Genomic DNA, 25,083 nt, shown 5'->3' with positions numbered 1-25,083 from the left:
AGTCCTATGACACGCACTGACCACCAGGGGGCAGACACACAATGCAGGAGCTGCCCCCGGGTGGTCAGTGTGCTCCAACAGTGGGAGTGCTGCTCAGATAACCTGGATGAGCAGCACTCCCACAGTGGGCCGATCCCCACAGGCCACACCCCCCACCAGTGCACGAATCCCATGCACTGGGCCTCTAGTATAAATAGAAATTCGTGCACTCAGACGGGGGGTCCCTCAGCCTGCTGCTGTGCTTACCTGGCTTCTGGCTGAGCAGCACTCCCCCTGTGGGAGCGCACTGACCATGAGGGGGCAGCTCCTTCATTGAGTGCCTGCCCCCTTGTGGTCAGTGTGTGTCATAGTTATCGATCGTTCCACCTTTCAGTCAATTTGCATATTAGCCTTTTATTATATAGGATATATATACACACTTTTGTAAAACTAAAGCCAGGAATGTAGAATATTTTTTACTAGGCTCATGCTTTAAATTGTCTATGCTCTAATGTTTTATTACAAGAATAAAACATTTTAAAAGAAATTGAGGGCTGCCAAAAAAGTCTGTGGTTGCTTATTCAGAATAATAGTTACTATGAGATACATTTACATGGAAAAAGCCTTAGCTTCAATATAACATGCATGTACATGTATCAATAAGGGGTGTGCAGGGGGCAGCCAATCAATGATTCTCTCTCATCATTGATGTTTCTATCTATCTCTCCCTCTCCCTTCCTCTCTAAAATCAATAAAGATATATATTTTAAAAAGTCAAAAATACAATCTAAGAAGACTTAACAAGCATCAGAACCAGTAAGAGATTACCAAAATGTCAAAAACACTGTAACAGAAATGAAAACTGCCTTTGATGAGCTCATTAGAAGATTAGACATGGCTGAGGAAAGAATATCAGAGCTTGAGAATATGACAATAGAAACTTCAATAACTGAAAAGCAAAGAGAAAAAATACTTAAAAAACTCAAAATATACAAGAACTATGAGGCAATTACAAAAGGCATAACATTTGCTTAATAGAAACACCTTAAGAGGGAAGAAAAAAGAAACAGAAGTGATATCTAAAGCAGCAATGACTAATAATTTTTCATGAATTAAAATCAGACACCAAACCACACATCCAGAAAGGTCAGAGAAAAAGAAACAAGATAAATACCACTCCAAAAATAACCCACTTAGGCGTATCATATTCAAACTGCAGAATATCAATGATGAAACATCTTGAAACAAGCCAGAGAGAGATACAGCTCGCTTAGAGAGAACCAACAATTAGAAGAACATCAGGTTATAAGAAGTTGGCTCCCATGATTAGGAAGACTGAAAGTCCCAAGATACTTAGTTGGCAAGCTAGAGATACACTGATGGTATAGTGTCAGTCCAAGTCCACCTGGAAGTCTAAGACAGGAGAGGAACAATGTCCCAGCTTGAAGACCATATGGCAGAGAGAGAGCAAATTATTTTATACTGAGCCTGTTTGTTCTAGTCATGCCTTTAACAATTGTATGGCACTCACCTATATTGGGTAGGGCAATCTGCTTTACTCAGATGTTAATTATCCAAATTCAAATGTTAATCTCTTTTAGAAGCATCCTCATAGACACACCCAGAATAATGTTTAACCAAATAGCTGTTCATCCTATGTCCCAGTCAATTTACACATAAAATTAACCATCACAAGCCCACCCCTTTTCAACCTGGCTCTTATATGCATCTCCTTAAACATATTTAATCTCCAAATAAAAATAATAATAGGATCAATATTACACATAAAATGATACAATTATAATGCATACAACTGAAAACATGCTAGCCCTTCCCCAGAAGAAGGGTAAAATCCTTGAGTGATTTTTACCCTTTTCTCGGATATCCCATAATTAAAATACTATAATAAAAATTAATAAAACTTAATTCTATAATATAAAATGCATATATCTTATGCTACATGATAAGGGAACAAGAGAGAAGAAAACAAAGATATTTACTTCATCTTTATATTTATTAGTATATATGTGTGTATATATATGTTTACACACATAATCTTATTCATAGCAAAATATGGAGGAAATACTCATTAAAATTACAGTCTTTATTTTTGTAACTGATGACATGGTCATCATTGTTATTTATGATTATCTTCTTCTACTACCTAGTGTGTTCGCTTTGTATTCATCAAACAACTCAGGTGGGTCTGTTTTTTACCAGATGGAGTGATCTAAGCCATCATTCTTGAAGGCTCTGGGCCACTAGCAATTCTGACTGGACCGGGTTACTGTAATCTTCCACTGACCTTAATCACAGAACATCAAAATACTAAGAGATGCCTTAAGGAATCTCATATTTCAGGCATAATCTTCCCTAACTTCTTTGGGGAATAGCAGTCCAATTCCCCTTGGTAGTCTGAATAAAGCACCTCAGCCAACACAGTAATTCCCGTCTTTGCCTGTTGATTCAGTTGCATGAAAAGCCCAAAGTGTGCTACAATCAGTCTTAACTTCAAGTTGAATGGAGTCATTGTTGTGTCTCCTTATGGAAGCATTTCTTCCTTTGGAACTAAGTCATCTACCCAGGAGAACATAAGGAGGGTCCAGGGTTCATGTCCCTGTTCGGGTGCCAGATGCTGGGGTCCAACCCCAGCAGGTCCAGGGGTCCCCAAAGGTGTGGACAGAGTCGGCGAAGAAGGAATGACACGGAGACAGCGTTCAGTTGATCAGCAGCCTAGCCAGGATCTCTAGCCAGGATCTCCAGCCAAGTTCTGTTCAGGATCTCCAGCGAAGTTCTGGTGGTTATTGTCTTGTTACATCTGTATTTATACTAGTTGATTTTAATCCTGTCAATTTCTATTGCAAAGGTTAGGGCGTTTCTTATCTCCATTCCAGGGAGTAAAGATTATGTAGCTTAAGCGTGATTGTTTGTAGTTAAAGTGATTAACTACCCGCCTGGCACTTAGTTAACGGGTTTTATCCCCTCCCTAACTTCAGGGAAAAATCCCTACCTGGGGAAACAACCTTTCTCGGAGAGGTGACCTTGGTTAAAACACATAGCGCTAAGGGGAGCAAACATATTAAGAACAGTATGCTATATACGCCAGGTCCCTTGAAACATATGCTGTGCAGATGTTTCTTTCCTGCAGCGACTGTGTCAAGCAGCAAGAATGGACCGGCTTCCAGGAAGGAAGCAAAAATTACTGTGTGTCACTAGGAATAATAGTGAGTTGAGTCATGCCCATTTCCACTCCTTGATTTCTGTATCCCTGAATCCTGGCTACAGAAGATACAAGACCATATATTGGGTGCTAATTCCACAATTCTATCAATTCAGGTTTTATTTTTTTAGAATTGTGGGGAACATGTTAAAAACAGTAAATTATATGAACATTGGCCCATTGCTGCCCTGCTTTTGACATAAAGTGAGTGTCTTGATCAGAAGCAATGCTGTTTGGAATAATATGACATGGACAGGGATTCAGGAAGTCAGTCCACAGATGCCATGTTAGGGACTCAGTATTTGTTTCTGCTGCTGTTTGGGTACTCAACAGTAGCTGAATCCAGGTCAGCCTTGATGAGTCAAAGTCCATGTTACTGAGCCCATGCATAACTTTTTTCATTGCCCATGTCCACTTTGTTCATGAGTCCACTGGACAATGACAGGGTGACTAGAAACATAGTTTGATTAGTATCCATAGAATGGGTCATTCTATCTACTTGATTATTAAAATGTTCCTTTGCTGAGGTCATCCTTTGATAAGCATTCACATGGATGCATTATCTTTGGGGTTTTTGCCCCTTCAGATATGTCTATCTACATATATCTTCTCCAAATTTTATTGTCACCAATTTTCCGTTTGTGTTTCTTCCAAGTCCCTAATCATCCAGCTTAAACATTGGCCACAGACTGTCAATTGGTATATAATTGCACATCTGGCCAATTCTTTTTACCAGCAAAATAAGTAACCAGGGGCATCACTTACAGTTCTGCCCACTGGGAGGATCTTCCTTCAGAAATGTCCCAGAAACAGGCTGTAGTGCTACAGCTGTCCACTTTCAGGTGGTATCTGCATATATTACAGAACCATCTGTAAGGCAGTCCTGAGACTTTTCTTTCTCTGTTAGTTGATCATAGGGAACTCCTCATTAGGCCATAGACTAAATCAGCGGTTCTCAACCTGTGGGTCACAACCCCTGAAAATACATCCTGCATGTAAGATATTTCCATTACGATTCATAACAGTAGCAAAATTACAGTTATGAAGTAGCAACAAAAATAATTTTATTGTTGGGGGTCATCACAACATGAGGAACTGTATTAAAAGGTCGTGGCATTAGGAAGGTTGAGAACCACTGCTAGGCGCATGCTGGGACCACTGGCCTTTGGGATACTGCATCATGAAACTTAGTTGTGTCTTCAGGGCTTGTGCAGCCTGATCCTATACATATATACCACTTCTATTTGTTAATGGAGTGTAGCTATACACACACAACTTTATCTAGCTTGGTGGATCAGATAGCCCCAGTGCTGCTGGGCATCCCTGGTCACATGTAACTTGATAGTCCATGGTTAAGTGTTTGTTTTCTACTAAGGCCCTATAGCAGGCCAAGAACTGTTCTTGAAAGGGAGTAGTTAACCACAGGGATGGCAAAATTTTGCTGCAAAATCCAAAGGGCCTCTACCACCATTCACATACAGGGACTTACCGAAGGCTCCAAACAGCATCCTTTCCTCACAGACACTTTAAGCACCATTGCATCTGCTGCATCATGTGGACCAAGTGGCAGAGCTGGTTGTGTAACATCCTGGACCTGTGGCACAGTCTTTTTTTATTCTGAGCCCAACTCAAAATGAGCAGCTTTTCGGGTCACTCGGTAAATGGGTTGGAGTAACATACCCAAGGGAGGAATGTGTTGCCTCTAAAATCCAAGGGGTGCACCAGGCATTGTGATTCTTTTTCGGTTATATGAGGAGCTAAACGCAACAACTTATTTTTCACCTCAGGGAGAATATATTGGCATGTCCCACATCATTGGATCCATAGAAATTTCACTGAGGTGGAAGGCACCTGAATTTGTGTGTAATTTATTTTCCACACTCAGATAAGAAAATTTCTTAAAAATATGTCTAGACTAGTTGTTACTTCTCAATAGGTAGGTGTGATAAGGATAATGTTATAAATATAATGAGCCAGTGTGATAGCTTGTGGAATGAAAAGACAATCAAGATCTCTGTGAACTATTGACATAGAGCTGGAGAATTGCTATATCCCTGAAGTAGGATAGTAAAGATGAATGTCCGGCTTGCCAGCTAAAAGCAAATTACTTCTAGTGATTCTTATTGAAAAGAATGGAGAAAGGGGAATTTGTTGGAGGATGATTTATGCTTATGAAAACAGTTAGAACTTGGTCCTTAAGGGAAAAAAAAAAAAAGATTATAGCAGGCAAGTTCTTACCTTTTGAGGGAATAAATGTGGATCTCCCAAAGAAAGAATAAATCTGTCCCCTTCCTAGAACATTCCTCTCAACTTGATAGCATCATTTAAGAATATTCGTTTCAATTAAACACACAATTAACAAGCAGCTACTACATACTAGGTCACTCTTGAAGCTATGTGGAGAGCTAATTTGGTGATAGAACTACAAGACAGACTGTGAGCAACTCAAGTTTGAAAGGCATTCCTTCGTAATACATTGAAATGTATACAGTTAGAAGTTGGCAGAGACCACATGAATCTAGTCCAGAGATCTTTCCATTGAACTATCTGCCTCAGCCTCTGCCTATACAAGGAAAGTATTCTCTTTGAAGGAGGAAGGAAAGTGAATTATGGAATGCTTTCTTTTTACAACCAATACTCCTGTGGTCAGAAGCTGTAAGAATGCTATTTGATGTGGAGTTTTCACTCTCAGCAAGAGGTTTTCAGTTAACCAAACTCTCAGGTACCCTGCTATTGCCTCTTATTGCTGGAAATAAAAGAGTACCCATGTGTTTTGTTTTATTTTGTTTTGTTATTCTTACTTCTTTGTAGCATCTTCTCATTCTTTTAATTAGCAAATATTTTTAATGGTCTATGTGGTAATTGTTATGGCTTTTCAAAAGTATTCTGGTATTCTTTTTTATAGGTATGGTAGAATTTCACACCCTTGACCTAAATTTGAAATTAGGTGGGACCATGTGACTTGTTTTGAACTAAGTAAATGTGAGCCAAGTGATCCAACTCATTTCCAGAAAAGCAGCCAGTCCCCACGTTCTCCTTCCTGCCATAGCAGTCGGGGAAGCATCTGAAAAGAGAGCTTAATTCTGACTAGGTTTCCTAGGTGGGACTTGCATGGGATTTGTCATCTGAGTAAGCAATAAACCTGAAACTCTGGAGATATCTTTTACTAAAAATACTAAATTTTGAACTTGAGATGTGATAATGAAGTAACAAAAACCTAAAATGTACGGCAGTGTTTATAGTGATCAATTGAAGAGAAATAAAAAATACATATATATTGGAAGGTAGAAAACAATAGACAGATGTTTTAAAATAATAAAAGACTTGATAAAGCTTTCTCCTGTTTTAATTTAGAAAGGTCATGAGTCTAATGAACTTGTAGCTCCAGAAGAAGTCTTAACACAGGCAGAAAATCTGCATCTCATAATATGCAGGGAAGCACAAAAAAGATTTGATCCGTTTGAGGAATTAAAGGAATAGGGAGAGTACCTAAGACCAAGGCTTTTCAGGGTTGCAAGAGAGAACCACTTCTCATCCCAACACAAATGAGAAGAATATTGACCAACAAAAGCTTATTAAAGTTCTACATTGCAGCTGAATTAAATCAAGGAAAAGCCAACATACTTAGTGGTAAATTTTCTTATTTGATTATGGTATCACAGAGAAAGAATGCAGGATATGATCGTGAGCAAATACTTTCAATTAGAAAAGAAAAATTGCTATAGGAAAATCAACAAAGTATTTGGCTTTCCTTCTTAAAAAGATGCTAAGCTCAAGGTACTCACTACTAGGTTAAAGAGAGAGGAAGGGGTTAAAAAAGCAAAGACATATCACAAGTATACTATCTGGAAGAAAATGCTGTTTAGAAAAGAACTGTGAGCATTGTGAGCATGAATTTTGTCATATGGATGTCACCAAAATAAGCTAGAGAAGGCTAAAAATTTCTGAGAGTTGTTTTGCCAAAGAACCAGCAGTCTCGACAAAAACAGACTGTGTCAGTTCACAAGTTAATATGACCTGTGGGGCCTCATCGAACTACAGGCAGGGGTTGAGCTGAGAAACAGCTCAGGGTCCAGGAAGAGCAAATTCATCAGTGTCTATTCCAGTTATGGTTATGATCATAATGAAAAAACAAAGAGTTTCCTAGAAGGTAGAGCAAAGAGCTATGGAGAACACTGGACAAAGAGAGTTGCACCAGGCAGTGTACTTAGGGTAGGTAGTCTATTTTAGGGTAGACTCAAAATATTCTCCATCTAGGGGTCCATCACAATTGCCACCTTTCAGGACATCAAAATTGCTGCTGCCACTGTTTCAGTATGTCTCTCTTTCTTCCTCTTTCTGAATGGGAATGTTTACTATGGTTATTTCATCTTTTATCAGATGTGTCTAGCAAGTAAATATTTATTAGGCTATTAAATATACCTACCCACTCCATCTACCTAAATGCTTATTATCGGTGGGAATAAAAATACAAACACATTTGTTAACTGATCTAACTTAAAATTCAAGATTACAAATTTCAGTAGCACTCCACAACGCCGATTGAAAAACATAGTCTTCTTCTCTAGTATGCTCAATTTTGTACTCTATCAAATCATTATTATTTCTCCACTCATCTCAAATATTACATCCTTCTACAGCTCCTCACTGTCAGCTGGGGATAAAACCAACACAAACAGAAAGGAACTCCTTTATCTTGCCATCACAAAATTAACTGAACAGGATTTTTTCTCACTCTCACTTTCCTCCATTCTGTTATTACTGATACATTTTCTTCCTCCTATCAAAGACCCCAACTCTTTTTTTTTAAAATATATTTTATTGATTTTTTACAGAGAAGAAGGGAGAGGGACAGAGAGCCAGAAACATCGATGAGAGAGAAACATCGATCAGCTGCCTCCTGCACGCCCCCCAGTGGGGATGTGCCCGCAACCAAGGTACATGCCCTTGACCGGAATTGAACCTGGGACCCTTGAGTCCGCAGGCTGATGCTCTATCCACTGAGCCAAACCGGTTCGGCAAGACCCCAACTCTTTACTGAATCAGAAATTTCTCTCCTTGCACTAAATCATTCTTATAAGCCTTGAAATATCTAAAATCCTCTAGTATTTCCACTGTGCACATTTTGAAGGTACTATTAACAGTAAAATTTTTGAAAAGTTGTCTATAATTCCTCTACTTGCTCATTTTACATACTTGGCTCAAACTATTCAGGCCTTCACTCTGCAGAGACTGCCCATATCAAAGTAAATAATGAGCAGCATGCTAAAAAATCCAGTGAACTTTGTTGCTTTTACCTAGTTGAAATTTCAATAACACCCAACATAGTTTACATTAATTCTTCCTTATAATGTTTCTTCTGTTGACCTTTGTCACATCATATTTCTCAGATCTCCCAGTTCATGGCATTGATTCTCAGTCTCCTCTTCCCCAGTTCTGATTCTCTGCTTGATCACTAAGTGCTGAAGAACCTCTGGCCTCAGTTTTGGACATTTTTCTTATCTATTTCTATACTTTGAATGTCTCATCCAATCCATAGCTTAAAATAACATTGATATGCTAATAACTCCCAAATGTATACCTCTAACCCAGACACTTCCCATGATCATCAGAGTGATGCATTCAACTACCTACGTGATTTTTCTGTTTTTCTAATAGCATTTGAAATTTTAGGTTGACAAGAGAAAACCTCATTTTATTTCCTAACCAAATCAACTTCCCCAACCTAATCAATAATACTACCAGGTAGTGATCTGTACAAAAGTCAAAGAGTTTATCTTGAGTCCTTTTTCTTAGCCTGTAGATATATTAATCAACAAGACTGACTATGTGCCATAAACGTATTTTAAGCTCATCTATCTCTTCTTCCCACTATCATCCAAATCCAAGCCACCATCATCTTTTGCGTGGTCAGTTGTAGTGATCTTCTAGCTGCATAATTCTTTCCTTCGTTGGCTTTCATTACAGTCAGTATCAGATTTAATGCCTTGCTTTGGCTTTAGAGCCTTCCATTAAATTGTTCATATTCACAATTCCATCTCTTCTACCTTCACCATTTTTTTATTGTTTTTGTTTTTTTTCTTATAATTCCTTTAATATACCAAGTTGAGTACCTCCTCTGAGCCTATGTACCCAATGTCCGTTCTGCAAGAAATGATTTCCCACTTTCCTTCTCATCATTATTCAATTACACTGAAATGCCAATTTTTCAGAGACTTTACTGATGATCTTAACAAAGCCCCTAACATGGCAGTTTCTATCACATAAACATGTTTTTGTTTTGTTTGTTTTTATTAAATGTATTGGGTTGACATAGGTCACCATGATCATATAGGTTTCAGGTGTGGGTTCCTATGTTGCAATATCTGTATATTTAACCATGTACCCACCACTCAAAGTCAAATGGTTTTTTAAATATATCACTTTCACTATTTAAAATTATCTCTTTTTTTCTCTTTTCTTTCCTCATGTTTGATTTAACTCTCTACATTTCCAAGAAGGTAAAGACTTCATTCCTTTTCACCAAATTTCTTCAGTGTCCATGTAGCTGGATTTTATTTTAGGTGCATATTTTTTCCATACATGTTTTTCAGTCATAAGATCTGTTTTCAGTCCTTAGATTTCTCATAATCATGGGCTTTTATCTATGTACTGACTTCTTCTAGACTTCACATTGCCCTTCTGTCTTCTAACTCTACTTTTGATAATTGCTTGTATGTGCATAAAAGTGATTTTCATTGAGTATTATACATCAAAATAAAAAGCACAGAAAAATAAACCATCAACAAAACAATAAGAAAGCCCACTACATGGGAGAACATATTTGCCAATGTTATCTCTAATAAGGATTTAATCTCCAACATCTATAGGGAACTCATACAACTTAACAAAAGGAAGATAAACAACCCAATCAAAAAATGGGCAATGGAACTAAATAGATACATTTCAAAAGAGGACATAAGGAAGGCCAAGAGACATATGAAAACATGCTCAAAGTCACTGATCATCTGAGAGATGCAAATCAAAATGACAATAAGATACCATCTCACACCTGTCAGAATGGCTATCATCAACAAATCAACAAACAACAAGTGCTGGTGAGGATGCGGAGAAAAAGGAACCCTCCTGCACTGCTGGTAGGAATGTAGACTGGTGCAGCCACTGTGGAAGAAAGTATGGAATGTCCTCAAAAAACTAAAAATGGAGCTCCCATTTGACCCAAAGATCCCACTTTTAGGAATATATCCCAAGAAACCAGAAACACCAATCAGAAAGGTTATATGCACCCCTATGTTCATAGCAGCACAATTTACAATAGCTAAGATTTAGAAACAGCCTAAATGCCCAGCAGCAGATGAATGGATTAAAAACCTGTGGTACATCTTCATAATGGAATACTACATTGCTTTAAAAAGGAAGGAACTCCTACCATTTGCAACAACATGGATGGACCTGGAGAGCATTATGCTAAGTGAAATAGTCAGAGAAAGATAATTATCACATGATCTCACTCATTTGTGCAATATAATAAACAACATAAATTGATGAACAAAAACAGATCTAGAGACAGAGAAGCATTGATCAGACTGTCAAACCTCAGAGGGAAAGTAGGGGAGGGTGGGGTAAGGGGGAGAGATCAACTAAAGGACTTGCATGCATGCATATAAGCACAGCCAATGGACACATTTACCAGAGTGGGGTGAAGGCATGAGCGGTGGGGTGAGGGGACAATGGTGGGATAAGGACACATATGTAATACATTAATCAATAAAGAAAAGAAAGCACCCTAGGAATCATTTCTATCCTTTAAAATTGTAAGTGAAGAGTGATAAAATTCCCATTTTCAAGTGTTACTCCTAATTTCACTTATGCAACAAATAAGAGGTAAAAAAGTAACAAGGACAATTGAGGAATTAGTTTGTGAAAAAGCAAATTAGAATTATCAGAGTCAATAATAAAAAAAAAACTTGGAAAAATATTTAAAAGAGTTTGTTTAAACTCAGATGTTGTGTTATATGTAACTGTTAATGTTTCTGAAACTCTACATTATGATTCTCTTTTATCTCAATAAAGTTAATAATTTAAAAATATTTAATTCTGGTTTCATGATTAAGTATATAAGCATATGAAAATGGGAAAGCACATGAAAAAATTACAAAAATATGATTGTGTAAAATGATTACATTACCAAATAATTGCATGCACATTATATACTGTTTATTTCCAAGCATATAGATATTTAGCCAAGCCTATGTTGTCATCAGGAAAATGATTATAATATAGTTAACCTTATAATTTTAATCTTATTTTTTATCCATCTACATGATAAACACAGTAATGCAGTGGGACTGAGTGTAGTTCCACTGTAAATATATCCTCTTCTAAAGGTACCTTTAGAATATATTTTAAATTAAACCTGTATGCTTGTTGTTGTTGTTGTTTTTTTAAATATATTTTATTGATTTTTTACAGAGAGGAAGGGAGAAAGATAGAGAGTTAGAAACATCGATGAGAGAGAAACATCAATCAGCTGCCTCCTGCACATCTCCTACTGGGGATGTGCCCGCAACCCAGGTACATGCCCTTGACCGGAATCGAACCTGGGACCCTTCAGTCCACAAGCCGACGCTCTATCCACTGAGCCAAACCGGTTTTGGCTGTATGCTTGTTTTTATGTCTGAAATAAACTGCTTCCATATTAACCTTGTAGAAAAGATAGAGACTCCAGCACAACTGTGAAGTTAGCCTCAGGATCACTTATTTGAAGAAAATATTTTCATTAAATGCTCTATTTTTTCCAACAAATGTGCACCAGCTTATTTCCTTATGGAGCATCTGTACCTTTAAAGTCTTTTTTGATTCCTTGACCAAAATAAGGACATTTGGTCCAGAGCAGCAGCATACAGCTGTGTTTATAGGTGTTGTTGACAAGAGAAAATACATCCTGTGCACCAGGACTAAAACAGAATTGTTAGAATAGTATAGGCGGTGAATTTTGGTATGAAGGAATAATTTAACCATTCTCTACTTGAGATTTTATTTTCTGAGATATTAGTAATAAAGTAGCCTCACCATATTAAAGGCAATTACAGTAGTCCTCCTTTGGGAGCCATGCCAGGTCCCCAGATAGTCAAGGCTAATGGTAGCACAGAGGTCTTGCTATCAATACATCAGAATGGCCAAGGCCGCTCTGGGCATATGCCTAAATGGGATGCTCAAGGATTCTGAGCCTGGGAATCCTAATCAGGCCAAGACACCATGAGCGGGTGCAAGGACACAAGGTCTACTGTGCCCTTCAGTAGCCTATATGACTGGTGTAACTACTGGCATGAAGCCTTTTTTGTCTTAGTAGTGTAAAAGTAGGTAACTGACCAGCTAGTGGGTTAAAGTGGAGTGTGTGAAGAAGTCTGCTAGAGAGAGCAGCTGGGCAGGAGAGACAGAAGAAGCTGCTGAGCCAGAGAACACAGGTACCACTACGATGTAAGGCGGTGAGTTTCGAGGCGGCATGCAGCTTCTCAAATACTAACTGTGGGTACAGAGATTGATGCTGCTTTATGGGAAAGATATGTATTCACCAGCCGGTGTCTGGCTGCCTGCCTATATGGACTTTGTTATAAGGACTGTTTTTGTCTGATGGCTGTGTGGCCACTGGCTTCTGCAATAAAGACTCATTCTTATATACCCACAGCCTCTCATGGCTTCCCCGTCTGTTCCACCGCCAAGAATTGACCTGTGTCTAGTGAACAGAAGATAAAGGAAGAACTTGGACTAAGTTCCCAACAGTTAGTACAGTGGGCAGGGTTTGAGAAGGAACTGCCCTGTCATAGTCGGATAGGAGAATTTAGAAGAAGAATAATACATGGACTCAAATTCATTCACAACAACTCAGAGCCAGTCAGACCAGCAGAGCTGTGCGGTGCTCTTGCTGCTGGGTCTGACACCCCCCCTTACCCACAAAGGGATATATGTTCCCAGACCTTGGTGGATGCCTGAAACCATGGATAGTAAAAATCTTATGTAAACTTGTGCTACCTTTTCCCCCTATACGTACAGACCTGTGATAAAGTTTAATTCATAATTAAGCACAATAAGAGATTAATAAGAATCACTAATAATAAAATAGGATAATTATAATAATAAAAGTTATGTAAATGTGGTCTTTGATAACTGAGACAGCCACTGAATGACTAATGAGCAGGAGCCTACATGTCAGGAGTAGGCCGGACAAAGGGACGATTCACACATAAGGTAGGACAGTGAGAACAATATTTCATTACACTACTCAGAATAGCAAACAATTTAAAATTTAAGAATCATTTATTTCTAGAATTTTTCATTTAATATTTTTAGTATGCCTTTGAACCCATAGAAAGTAAAACCAGTGAAAAAGGGGGATTTTAGTATTTTAAAAAAGAACATTTTAAAAATATATTTTTAATTTAGGTAATCATACTGAAAAAAAAGTCAATATTGTCTGAAAAATAATGACCATGGAAGAAGCCAAGAACTGAATTCCAAAAGGAAGTATAGGAGTAAAATAAAATCAGGATAAAATATTAAATAAATTATTGGAGTATAGAAATGAATTACAGTGATATCTAAAAGCAAGATAGATAATATAGAAAAAATGAAATGCTCTATGTAATTAATTATACAGACAGATATAAGAAAATGAATTTAAAAAATTAAAAACTATCATATTTGTTACTAAAGGATCAGTGACAATTTATTTAGATTTAAGAAAGGCACATTAATAATCAAAAAATAATTTAAAAATTTAAGAAAAAGAAATATTAAGCATACAGATGGAGTGAAAATGGTAATGGGAATGATATAATATTGGATATATTAGTTCAATTCCAAATTGAGACTGGGAAGTAAGGGAGAGCAAGCTGATATTCACAAAAAATGAAAGTGAGATTTTCAAAAGCTCTTTAAAAAACTCACATGTTATTTTAATACATAGTTTATGCATATACACTGGCACACCTTTTGGAAGATAATTTGACAATAACTATCTAAAGATGTGAAACTGAACAGTTATCTCTTTACAAAAAGAAAACCATTAAATATTTTTAAAGTAATTTTCTCTCCAACACAATATTTTCATCTTTGAGATGAAGTAGTGGTGATTTCATCTAAAGTATTAAAAATATCACCAGGCTTCCTAGCTAAGAGGGATGCAGAGGAAAAGTTATCATTCCTTTGAAACATTCCCCTTTTACTACAATACATCTTTCCTTTTAAAATCTCTACAAAACCATCATCACTCAGAATGTACTTTGTCTTTCATGAACAAAAATGAGAGTTAAATGAGGAACTAGCTTGTCACAGGCTATAAATAAGAATGAATAAACAGTCATGCCTCCCTTCTCTCTTTCTTCTTTACTCTATTATCTTTCTATGTTGTCCCCTAGGCGCTTCTGAGTTGGCTGGCAAAATCTAAATTGGACTGAATTTGTGTGGTAGATGTCTATGCTTAGTCTAAAGATCATATAAGTAAATATCTTTCATGTTTTCTCTGCTCTGTCCATATAAAAATACTAAACCAGCACATTTGCCACTATCCCATTGGATAAAAACAAAATGACAGCATAAAACTTGGAAAGGAATAAATTCATAAATGTCAATGCCACATTTCCTAAATTTAGAACTTGCCTTGTATTTATTACTCCTTCTCTCTCCTCTATCAGAAACATTATATTATACGAGAGGCCCAGTGTATGAAATTCGGCATAGGGGTGGGGGAGTCCCTCAACCCAACCTGCACCCTTTCGCAATCTAGGACCCCTCAGGGATGTCCAGCTGCTGGTTTAGGTCCAATCCCACAGGGATCCCTGCAGATCTGGCCTAAACTGGCAGTCAGACATCCCTCTCACAATCCAGGACTGCTGGTTCCTAACTGCTCGCCTGCCTGCCTGATCACCTCTAACCTCCTCTGCCTGCCTGTCTGATCTCCCCTAACCACTCGCCTGCCTGCCTGATTGCCTCTAACCTTAGCCTGCCTGCCTGATCACCCCTAACCACTCACTGGGGGAGCGGGGCCGGCCGGAACAAAGGGCTGTGGTCGTTCTGGTCTCTGGTCGTTCTGGTGGTTTCGTCATTTTGGTCTCTGGGCTTTAATTATATAGGATAGAAACTAGCAAACATTCTCAGTTTTTATCCCTACCAACATATATTTCTCTGCATTAAGTAGTTGATATGGATGTTTTAGAAGAGGTAATATGTAAATTGAGAGAAGAGAAAGTAGGGAAGCATATTGAAAAGTTTCTAGAGAGGACAGCATATATTGTTTAATCTTTATTAGTGATTTAAAGATTATTGAATAACAATTAGGTACTAGGAATTATAATAAGAATATATGTGTTTGTTGTTGAATAGACACAGCTAAGTCATAGAGTGTCTGGAAGCAAGTGGTAGAAATAAGAATGTAAATCAGCAAAATGAATCATTTAATATTTATTGAAAAAAAAAGAACATAAATTACTTTTACATATTATTTATTATATTATATTATACTTGACATTATAAGAGAGGTTCACCAACTACTGACTATAGGCTGATTCTTGCCACATCAAGCTAAGAATTTTTTGTATATTATTCAACAGTTAAAAAAAGACTTAGTGACATTAAAATTGTATGAAATTCAAATTTTGTTGTACATAAATTAAGTATTTTGTAACACAGCTATACTCATTCAATGATGCATTGTTTATGGCTGTGCCAACACTGCAATGGCGGACTTGAGTAGGTGAGTAGTTGTGGTTTGAGGTGTTTACCAATACACAGGACCAGTTTTTTCCTCCATTCCAGTTCTAGGCAAATTAAGTAATGAACTGATAAAGTACATGGCATTATAAAGTTATAGCTCTATTAACTAATAAGCTAATGTTGGAAAATGAGTTTTATATCTGTGGAATAGTGGCTCTCCTAATAGTGAGATTCATCTACTGAGTCTAAAGGAGTACTGGGTAACTACAGGCTCCTGTATGGGGCTCAGTCCCCTTTTACCATCTGACTCAGAACAGAGTAGGTTACATACTCTCTACAGGCAATTATCTACTGAAGATGAAGATAGAAGGAGTGGAGGAGTTTCTTAAGTCAAACTCACTAATCAAATAAGTAAATCCTGATCTCCAGAAGAGTAATCACAGAGGTAATTTGTAGCCATTAATGTTTTCTTCTCATAGAAATTCAAGGACTGGGGAATATATGTTTTACCCCAGCTGTTCCCAACACTTTTGTTTTCTTAACCCTCTGGCCTTAAACAATAAGTCAACCAGAGTTATGACAGATCTCTTCAGGGAAGGCATTAGCACATGACAGTCCTGCCCTTACTTTCCTTGATTCCAAGCTACTGATACTTGTGGCTCTTCTTGGGATCACTGGTGTGGAGCATAGATGTTGCACCAAGAGGGCTCTAAAATATCTCAGAACAGTATATTAGCAAACTAACTCCAAATCCACTCTAACTAAAGCTTCACATTAGAATCTTACATTATTTACCATTCAAAAGTTTCTAAGCAAGTTGGTTGTTACAGCCTACTGAGCTTCTATAAAGAATGAAATTAAGAACACCATTAGAATATTGCCATAATAAAATATATAACACAACTTCAATAATAAATTGCCAATAATAAAAAGGTATGCTAAATTTCAGTACAAATATTTTCTTCCCATTTTCAAATTCCCAGAGTTTAGGGAGAGCTTAAATTCTGAACTTAAAATTTCTCCCTGGGGGAATGGGCCTAAGCCACAGTCAGACATCCTTAGTGCTGCAGAGGAGGCAGGAGAGGCTCCCATCACCGCTGCTATGCTCTCAGCCATCAGCCCAGCTTGTGGCTGAGTGGAGCTCCCCCTGTGGGAGCCCACTGATCACCTGGGGGCAGCTCTTGCATTGAGCATCTGCCCCCTGGTGGTCAGTGTGCATCATAGTGACCAGTCATTCTGCCATTAGGGTCAATTTTCATATGACTCTTTTATTATATACTAGAGGCCCAGTGCACGAAATTTGTGCACTGAGGGGTGGGGTTCACTCAGCCCAGCCTGCCCCTCAGTCTGGGAGCCCTCAGTGGATGTCTACTGATGGCCACAGTCTGGCAGCAGAGGCTCGGAGCAGGCGTCGTGTGTGTGTGTGTGTGTGTGTGTGTGTGTGTGTGTGTGTATGTGTCTGCTGGGGCCTGCCCCCAGCCACGGCACGTAGGCTTGGAGCAGTTGCCATGTGTGTGTGTGTGTGTGTGTGTGTGTGTGTGTGCGTGTCCCTGCTGGGGGTCTGCCCCCAGCCACACTGTGGAGGCTTGGAACAGGCGCCCCTCTCTGTTGATCTCTCAGGCTCTTGGCCTCCACTGCGTGTTGTACTCTACCTTGAGCTGTGGCCAGGGTGGGGTGCTGCCTGCAGGCCATGCTTTCCTGCTCTGGGATTGCCGCGGCAACCCAGGAGCAGGCCTTGCTGGGTACTGCCTGCAGGCCGCCCTTTCCTGCTCACTGATCACCATGGGGTCCTGGCTGGGGGCAGGGCTTTGGCAGCATGGGGCTTAGGCGGCGCGGTTCTTAGGCAGCACAGGGGGGTCCCGGCAGGAGGCGGGGCTGCACATAGGGCCCGGATGGCGGCTCATGCTGTCTCGCCCTGCCTGCAGTATGAAAATTAGCCGCCATTTTTGTTGGAGGCTAATTTGCATATCTCACTTATTAGCCTATGGGAGGCATAGTGAAGGTACAGTCAATTACCACCTTTGTCTATTATTAGATAGGATGATTCCAAAACCAGAATATTACTATGCATTATTTATGTTATTAGGAAAAGCAAAGCAATTTCTGGAAATGCAGAATATAACAGCAATATAGTTAAAAATGGAACATCTATGCTAAACTATGTAAAACCTGGTAACACATTCTAGTCCAGCCGTGGGCAAACTACGGCCCGTTTGAAATGAATAAAACTAAAAAAAACAAAAAAAGACCGTACCCTTTTATGTAATGATGTTTACTTTGAATTTATATTAGTTCACACAAACACTCCATCCATGCTTTTGTTCCGGCCCTCCGGTCCAGTTTAAGAACCCATTGTGGCCCTCGAGTCAAAAAGTTTGCCCACCCCTGTTCTAGTCACTGGTCTTTCCGTTGCACTGGGTCTGAGGTGGTAAATTTCTTGGTAGAAAGGTGGCAATGGACAAGGAAAAGTGCAATCAGAGATAAAGAGGCAAAGCCAAAAGACATTTGGAATGGAGAAATAAAGAAGTGATCCATCTTAGCAAATAAAAGAGAATTAAAGATGACTTAATCATTTTTATCTTGACATTAGTGGTGATTTATGATTGAAATAAATGGTTTAAATATGAAAGTAGCATACTTTTTAGGTGATATTTTTATTTTCATATTAACCTGCTATGTTTGGAATATGATAAGATAATCAGGTAAAGATATTACATATGTAGCCAGAGTCAAAGTCTTAATAATAAAAATTAAGGTGGGAGTTTTTTTTTATTGTAAGTATTAAAGTAATAGTTGGATACATGCATCTTTGTGGGAAAGGAGCAAAAAGAGAGAAGACCAAACAGCTGAATACAAACCATCCTATATAATAAAGAGGTAATATGCAAATTAAGCCTCAAACCCTCACAAGATGGCTGCCTATGACCAGGCCAGCAGGGAGGGTTAGTGAGGGATGACCAAATGACTAAACAGAAGGTTTCAGGGGGCAACGAGGCCAGCAGGGGGGTTAGTGAGGGGCGACCAGGTCAGCAGAGGGGGCCAGTTAGGGGTGATTAGGCTAGCATGCAGAGGCAGTGAGGGGCAATCAGGCCAGCAGGAGGGGGCAGTTAGGGGCAACCAGGCAGGCAGGCAGCGATTAAGAGCCATTGGTCCAGGATTATGAGAGGGATGTCCAACTGCCGGCAGTTGGACATCTCCCAAGTGGTCCCAGATTGGAGAGGGTGCAGGCTGGGCTGAGGGGACACCCCCCCCCCCTCCCTGTGCACGAATTTCATGCACCGGACCTCTAGTTATAAATAAATCATGAAAGGAACTAAGAGGTATCAATGAAAATACAAGACACAAAGCATAGTGGAATGTACAAAAGACTCAAAGGAAGAAAATGTTGCAAGCAAAGCTGGGAGATAGTAGTCTCCGATTTTATAGATATCAAGGATGAGTAGGGCCCTAGCCAGTTTGGATAAGTGGATAGAATGTTGACCTGTGTACTGAAGGGTCCCAGGTTTGACTCCAGTCAAGGACACATACCCTTGTTGCAGGTTCCCCAGTCCTGGTCGGGGTGCATGCATAAGGCAACCAATCAATGTGTCTCTCTCACATTGATGTTTCTCCCTGTGTCTCCCTCTCTCTAAAAATCAATGGAAAAATATCCTCGGGTGAGGATTAACAACAACAAAAAGGATCAGTGGGTATGAAAAAGTCTTTTGCATTATACAGAAAACAGCTATTGGTGACCTTGGAAAGAAAGGTTTCTGTAAGTATACCTTTCCCCTTTTAGGAAAAAGACTATATTAAAATAGGCTATACTGCATGAATAAATACACGGTATCATATTAAACATACATTCTGTGAGAAGAAGCTAATATGCACAAATGATATAAAGAGGTAATAAACAGACAGTTAAACACAAATAGCTATCAAGTATATGAAGAGATCCTCAAACTCATTTGTAATCAGAGAAATGCAAATTAAAGTAAAGTAATTTACCACTTTACAGCCATCTGACTGATAGAAATTAGAAAGTTGAATAGTGGTAATTATTAGTGGGGATGTGGAGAAACCAGACAAGCTTAACCTTCCTCAAGAGCACTCTAGCAATATTAACTCAGATTTAAACTGCATACCCCTATGTTCTGTAAGTCCTATTCCTGGTTATATAGCCTCAATATATTCTCACACAAGACTGCTGGGAAGGGACACCCATGATGACTGTATGAGTCAAGAGAGATTAGATTATGCTGTGATAACCTCCAAACCCCTTCCCTACAATCACATAGGTTTGGATTTTGTTCACCTTGTGAGTCCATCACAGGTTGCCAGGCCGAGAGTGCAGCCATTAAAAACAAGGAACTAGAATATACACCGAAAAGCAGATAGATGATAAACATAAATGCTGAGTGTCTAAATTGAACATATATACTTAAACATCAGACAATAATACAAATACTTGCAAACCTGAGGATACATATCCAACACATTTAAGTTAGTTGACTATGAGGAAGAAAACAGAGATTGAGAGATAAAAAAAAGAAAGGAAAAAGTTATAAATTAGATAAATGAAGGGAAGGGGGATCCCATACTGTTCTATGATGGCAGGTGCCTTGAATGGAGGAGTATGATTAATTTGATACTATGCGTGAGGTGGTACACAAAGAGTAAGCAGCTTATACGTAACTGGAGGCCCGATGCATGAAATTTTTGCAGCGGCTTGGCCCTCACAGCGCAGCGGCTTGCCTCAGCCCTTGCAGCCCAGCTTCGTCCCGAAGGTCGTCTGGAATGTCAGCCAGAATGTTGTCCATTAGGTCGTCCAGAAAGTCGTTTGGCCATCCGGTCTAATTAGCATCTTACACTTTTATTATTATATATAGGAGATGTGAAAAAACCTGAAAGGGCATCTAAATGAGCCTGAGAAAAATCAGAACCTAGTAGGAAAGTTGAAACACTTTAATAAAGTACTGCTTGCTTATTGGAGTGAGATAGCATTTTGAAAATATAAGGGAAAATTCAGAATGTCATAGAAATAAATACAAGCACCTATGATTGTGGTAAAGCAGATCCATAGAGTATTTTAGTTGCTAAGATAAGGAAAAATGATGGAGTGGGAAAAGGGACAAATCAATCTGTTTTTAAGGAAATATGTGTTTGGGTCAACCTTTGTGGAGGCTTCTTAGAATTGCAAACACAGGGAAAAAAATTCTAAGGTGGATAGCTCAGGATAAGTAAAATTGTTATTAGCAACTGCTTATTAGAAATTTTAAATTATAAAGAATTGCTGCTCTTGTGTTTAAAAGAAACTATACTTGTTACCGTAGACAGATGTGAAAGTGCAACACGTGTCATACATGTTTCCTACAACATGACAAAAAAGGCAGACTCTTCTTAGTGATGTGGCAATGTCTTCTACTTTTAGATCCAATTATGTTTACTGTTGAGCTTCTTTGCCTTCTGGGATTTGTAATGGTTTTCCGCAAAACAAGCCACCCTGCCTATGATTTGACTAGTGGCAGTATGGCCCATCTACTTCTGTTTACCTAGAAGTTAACAATTACATGGTGCTCTTGATGAGTTTCAGCCTGACCTCAGACTAGAAATGTCCATCCTGTCAGCACGTGATGCCTACATATCACTGCCCCTTGCCCCTTAACCTTTGGACACACACAGAGAGCTACCTACAGATATGCCTAGGGATCTTGTTTCTCCTCTTCCTCTTGTGTGTTCTAGTTTGAAGCTGCAGTGAGCATGAATACCATGCTGATGGACTGCCAGAAATGCATAACCACATCTTTAGAAAGTTTACTGGTAAAGATTGTGAATCATATTACCTTACTCCAGTGATGGCGAACCTATGACACACATGTCAGAGGTGACACGCAAACTCATTTTTTTGGTTGATTTTTCTTTGTCAAATGGCATTTAAATATATAAAATAAATATCAAAAATATAAATCTTTGTTTTACTATGGTTTCAAATATCAAAAAACTTCTATATGTGACACAGCACCAGAGTTAAGGTTTTTCAAAATGCTGACACGCCGAGCTCAAAAGGTTCGCCATCACTGCTTTACTCTTTCTTATATAAGGTTGAGTCATTTTCTAAAAAATGTTTTTGCATTTGCATTTAGGATCTTTCTAAATTTCCTGGCCAAATGAAAGAATGTTAAAATTAGTGAGTCGATAAAATTGCAGTGTCAAAAAAGCTGGAAGTGATTTTTGTGGTTAGTCAAAATTTCACAGTTCTCTTTTGGGGAAAACATGACCTCTATTTTATAGCTCCAGAACATTATGCCACATGGAAAATATATGCAGACAAAGACAGAAATAGTAATTATAGGAAGAAGGGCAAAGGGACAGAGTTAAAATTGTGGTTACTTGTAAAAATAGCTTATATTTACTTAAATTTTTAGTAATTCCACATTGTACTATTTGAAATAAAATAGCTGTAAATTTTAATATTCACATTACCTTAATGAGCATTTTTGAACACTTGCGTCTATTTATAACTCAAAATACTGACATCAGAAAATGTTATTGGCTGGAGATGCATATGGCTTACAGATGTTATAATAAACAAACATTGATTTTTGCTAAGCTGAAGATCAACATAAAAACTAATCAATATTTTTACATTTCAATAAAATCTTAAAATTACCTGTATCCGGGTCTGATGAATCTGATTCATCATTCTTTCCACTGGAGAGCTTATGGGGAATTACAGCATCTCCTGGAAAACTGTTCCTCTGGACTCTTCTTGTATTCCTCTTTAGCCACCTCCCTGCCTCCAAATGTATACAATCTTATACATACTCCTTGGCCAGGAATGACATGACTAGTTAATAAGAGAGGGATACCTCTTCTTTATGTGCTCCCTACTCCAAATTGAGGAATTTCCTCTTCAATAATAATAAAAAATTAGGCTTTGGTCAAGGTGGTGGTGTAGATAAATGGTACTCATGTCCTTCCACAACTGCATCACAATTACAACTACAGAGCAACCATCATTCAGAACCACCTGAAACTTAATTGAACAGAAGTCTTACAACTAAGGATATAAAGAGGAAGTAACATCAAGACTGGTAGGAGGGGTGAATATGCAGAATGGGCTGGTCCCACACCAACATGTGGCAGATAAAATCAGGATGGAACAGACTGTTGAATCTCAGAGGGAAGGCAATGATGGTGGGTAGGGGGAAGAGATTAACCAAAGCACCTATTGGCAGATATGTATAATCCATGGACACAGACAATAGTGTGGTAAAGGCTGGGGGGCTGGATGGTGGGTGGGTTAGAAAGGGTCAATGGAGAAAAGGGGGGCATCTGTAATACTTTCAACAATGAAAATACATTTTTCTTTTAAATCAGAAGGGATTTCCCGGCAATGGAGTTACTCCCTGAGGAGTGAAAGTCCCAGCCCACACCAGGCCCCCAACCCAGGGTTCTAGTGCCATGAGGAGAAGTCCTCATAACTTCTGCCTGTGAAAAACCAGTGGGGTTCCCCTGGGTAGTTCATTTGTGAGAGCACTGTCCCAGTATGCCAAAGTTGCAGGTTTGATCCTGGTCAGGGCACATACAAGAATAATCCAAAGAATACATTAATTAGTAGAACAACAAAAATTGGTGTTTATTTCTCTCTAAAATCAATTAAACAAACACACAGCAGGGTTTGTGGCTGAGTGAGATGTTGGGCTGCTGGAGACTCAGGCATTCCTCTTAAAGGACCCATATAGGGACTTACTTGGACTCAATTGCTCTGAGTTCCAGTGCTGAGGCAGCAATTTAAAAGACACCAGGAACACAAGGAGAAAAACTTCATTGTCTGGCATCTTGATGAAAGCTGGAGGGGCAGCTTTCTCCCAGACAGAAGTGCTAGGAGAGGCCATGGTGCCTTTTTAAGGCCTTCCTCTACAGAGCTTGCAGGTGGGTGCCATATCTGATACTCTATAAACCTGGTTCAAACTGTTAGCCCTGACATGCTGGTTCCCTGAGACCTCGATCCACCAAACTTTCAGGTCCAGCCAAGCTGTTTCCAGTGTTTGTTTTTCCTATAAAGGGCCTGTCTTGGCTTATGCTTAACTTTTCTAAAATCTCTCAAACAGCATCTGAACTCTGGATACCCCATACTAAGTGGACCCAGGCCTACCACTAGTGGCCGTCAGACTTGGTTCACAGCTTGGCTTCTCCTAGGCACCTCCAAGCTCATCACAAGTAGCAGCCATCTGCAGATCACTATGTAGTTTATGCCAGGTGGCCCCAGGTGGGGCACAGGTGTCAGCTGATCTTGGCTTGCCTCCCATTAAGTGATTACCTTAATAATCAGAACAATGTTTTTTACCTGTTTTTAAGATTTTCTTTCTTAATATTTACATCCATAAAATCACTCAAATTTCCCAGAAAAAAAACATCTGTCAAAATATGCATAATGCACATATATACATACATATATACCCACAGCCTAAATGATGAGCATTCCAATGAAAGACAACAAGGCCCTACTACATGAAATGTGTTTTCCTTTCTCAGTCTTTCCTTTTCACCCCATTTAAAAATCAATTGATTGTGAAGGCATATGCTGTGCCCAGATGTTAATTACTTCATTAATATAAGAATTAACATAAGAATGAAATCACAAGATACTTAAAGTTGGAAGTTTCCTTATACACCAGTTTCACCTGCTCCTTTTATAGATAAGAAAGTTGTTCAGAAAGATTGCTACAGTCAGAAAGTAGATAAAGTAGATGGGACAGCTTAATATAGGAAGAAGGCCTCTGGTAAGTAGCTTATAAAAATAAGATCTCCAGCCTGTGCTTTCTATACTGTTCCAAACATGAGATTGAAATTTGAGAAGGTTCTGCTTTTATTACACTTGATCTTAGCCAAAAGGCCGAGAAGCGATAGGTTCTGCTTTTATTAAAGGGAAATTTTTAAAAGTGGAAAAATGTTAAGAATGGAGAAAGAAGAAAAAAAAAACACAAATAAAAAACTGTTGAATATCTTGATTGCAATTAAACTTTCTAAAATAAAAAAAAAATTGTTAATAGTTATATACAACTGAAACTATTCTTCAGTCCCTGTGTCCATCCTACCCCTTGTTCTAAAATTCACCTTCCCTCCACTCTTCTCTTTATTTTTCTGACATTGCCACAGTAATTGAAGTGGCTAACACAACTGGGCTGACT

At 38.7% G+C, this 25,083-nt stretch overlaps 1 pseudogene; it reads right to left on the bottom strand.

Annotated features, from left to right (window-relative positions):
* Positions 1-24,641: 24,641 nt before the first annotated feature.
* On the bottom strand, positions 24,642-24,800 carry LOC132231958 (U2 spliceosomal RNA; annotated as a pseudogene).
* Between the last annotated feature and the right edge of the window lie 283 nt (positions 24,801-25,083).

This window comes from Myotis daubentonii, chromosome 3 (assembly GCF_963259705.1).
Source record: "Myotis daubentonii chromosome 3, mMyoDau2.1, whole genome shotgun sequence".
NCBI lineage: Eukaryota > Metazoa > Chordata > Mammalia > Chiroptera > Vespertilionidae > Myotis > Myotis daubentonii.
Note: the sequence above shows the minus strand (reverse complement) of the source record. Positions and strands in the feature narration are given on the sequence as shown.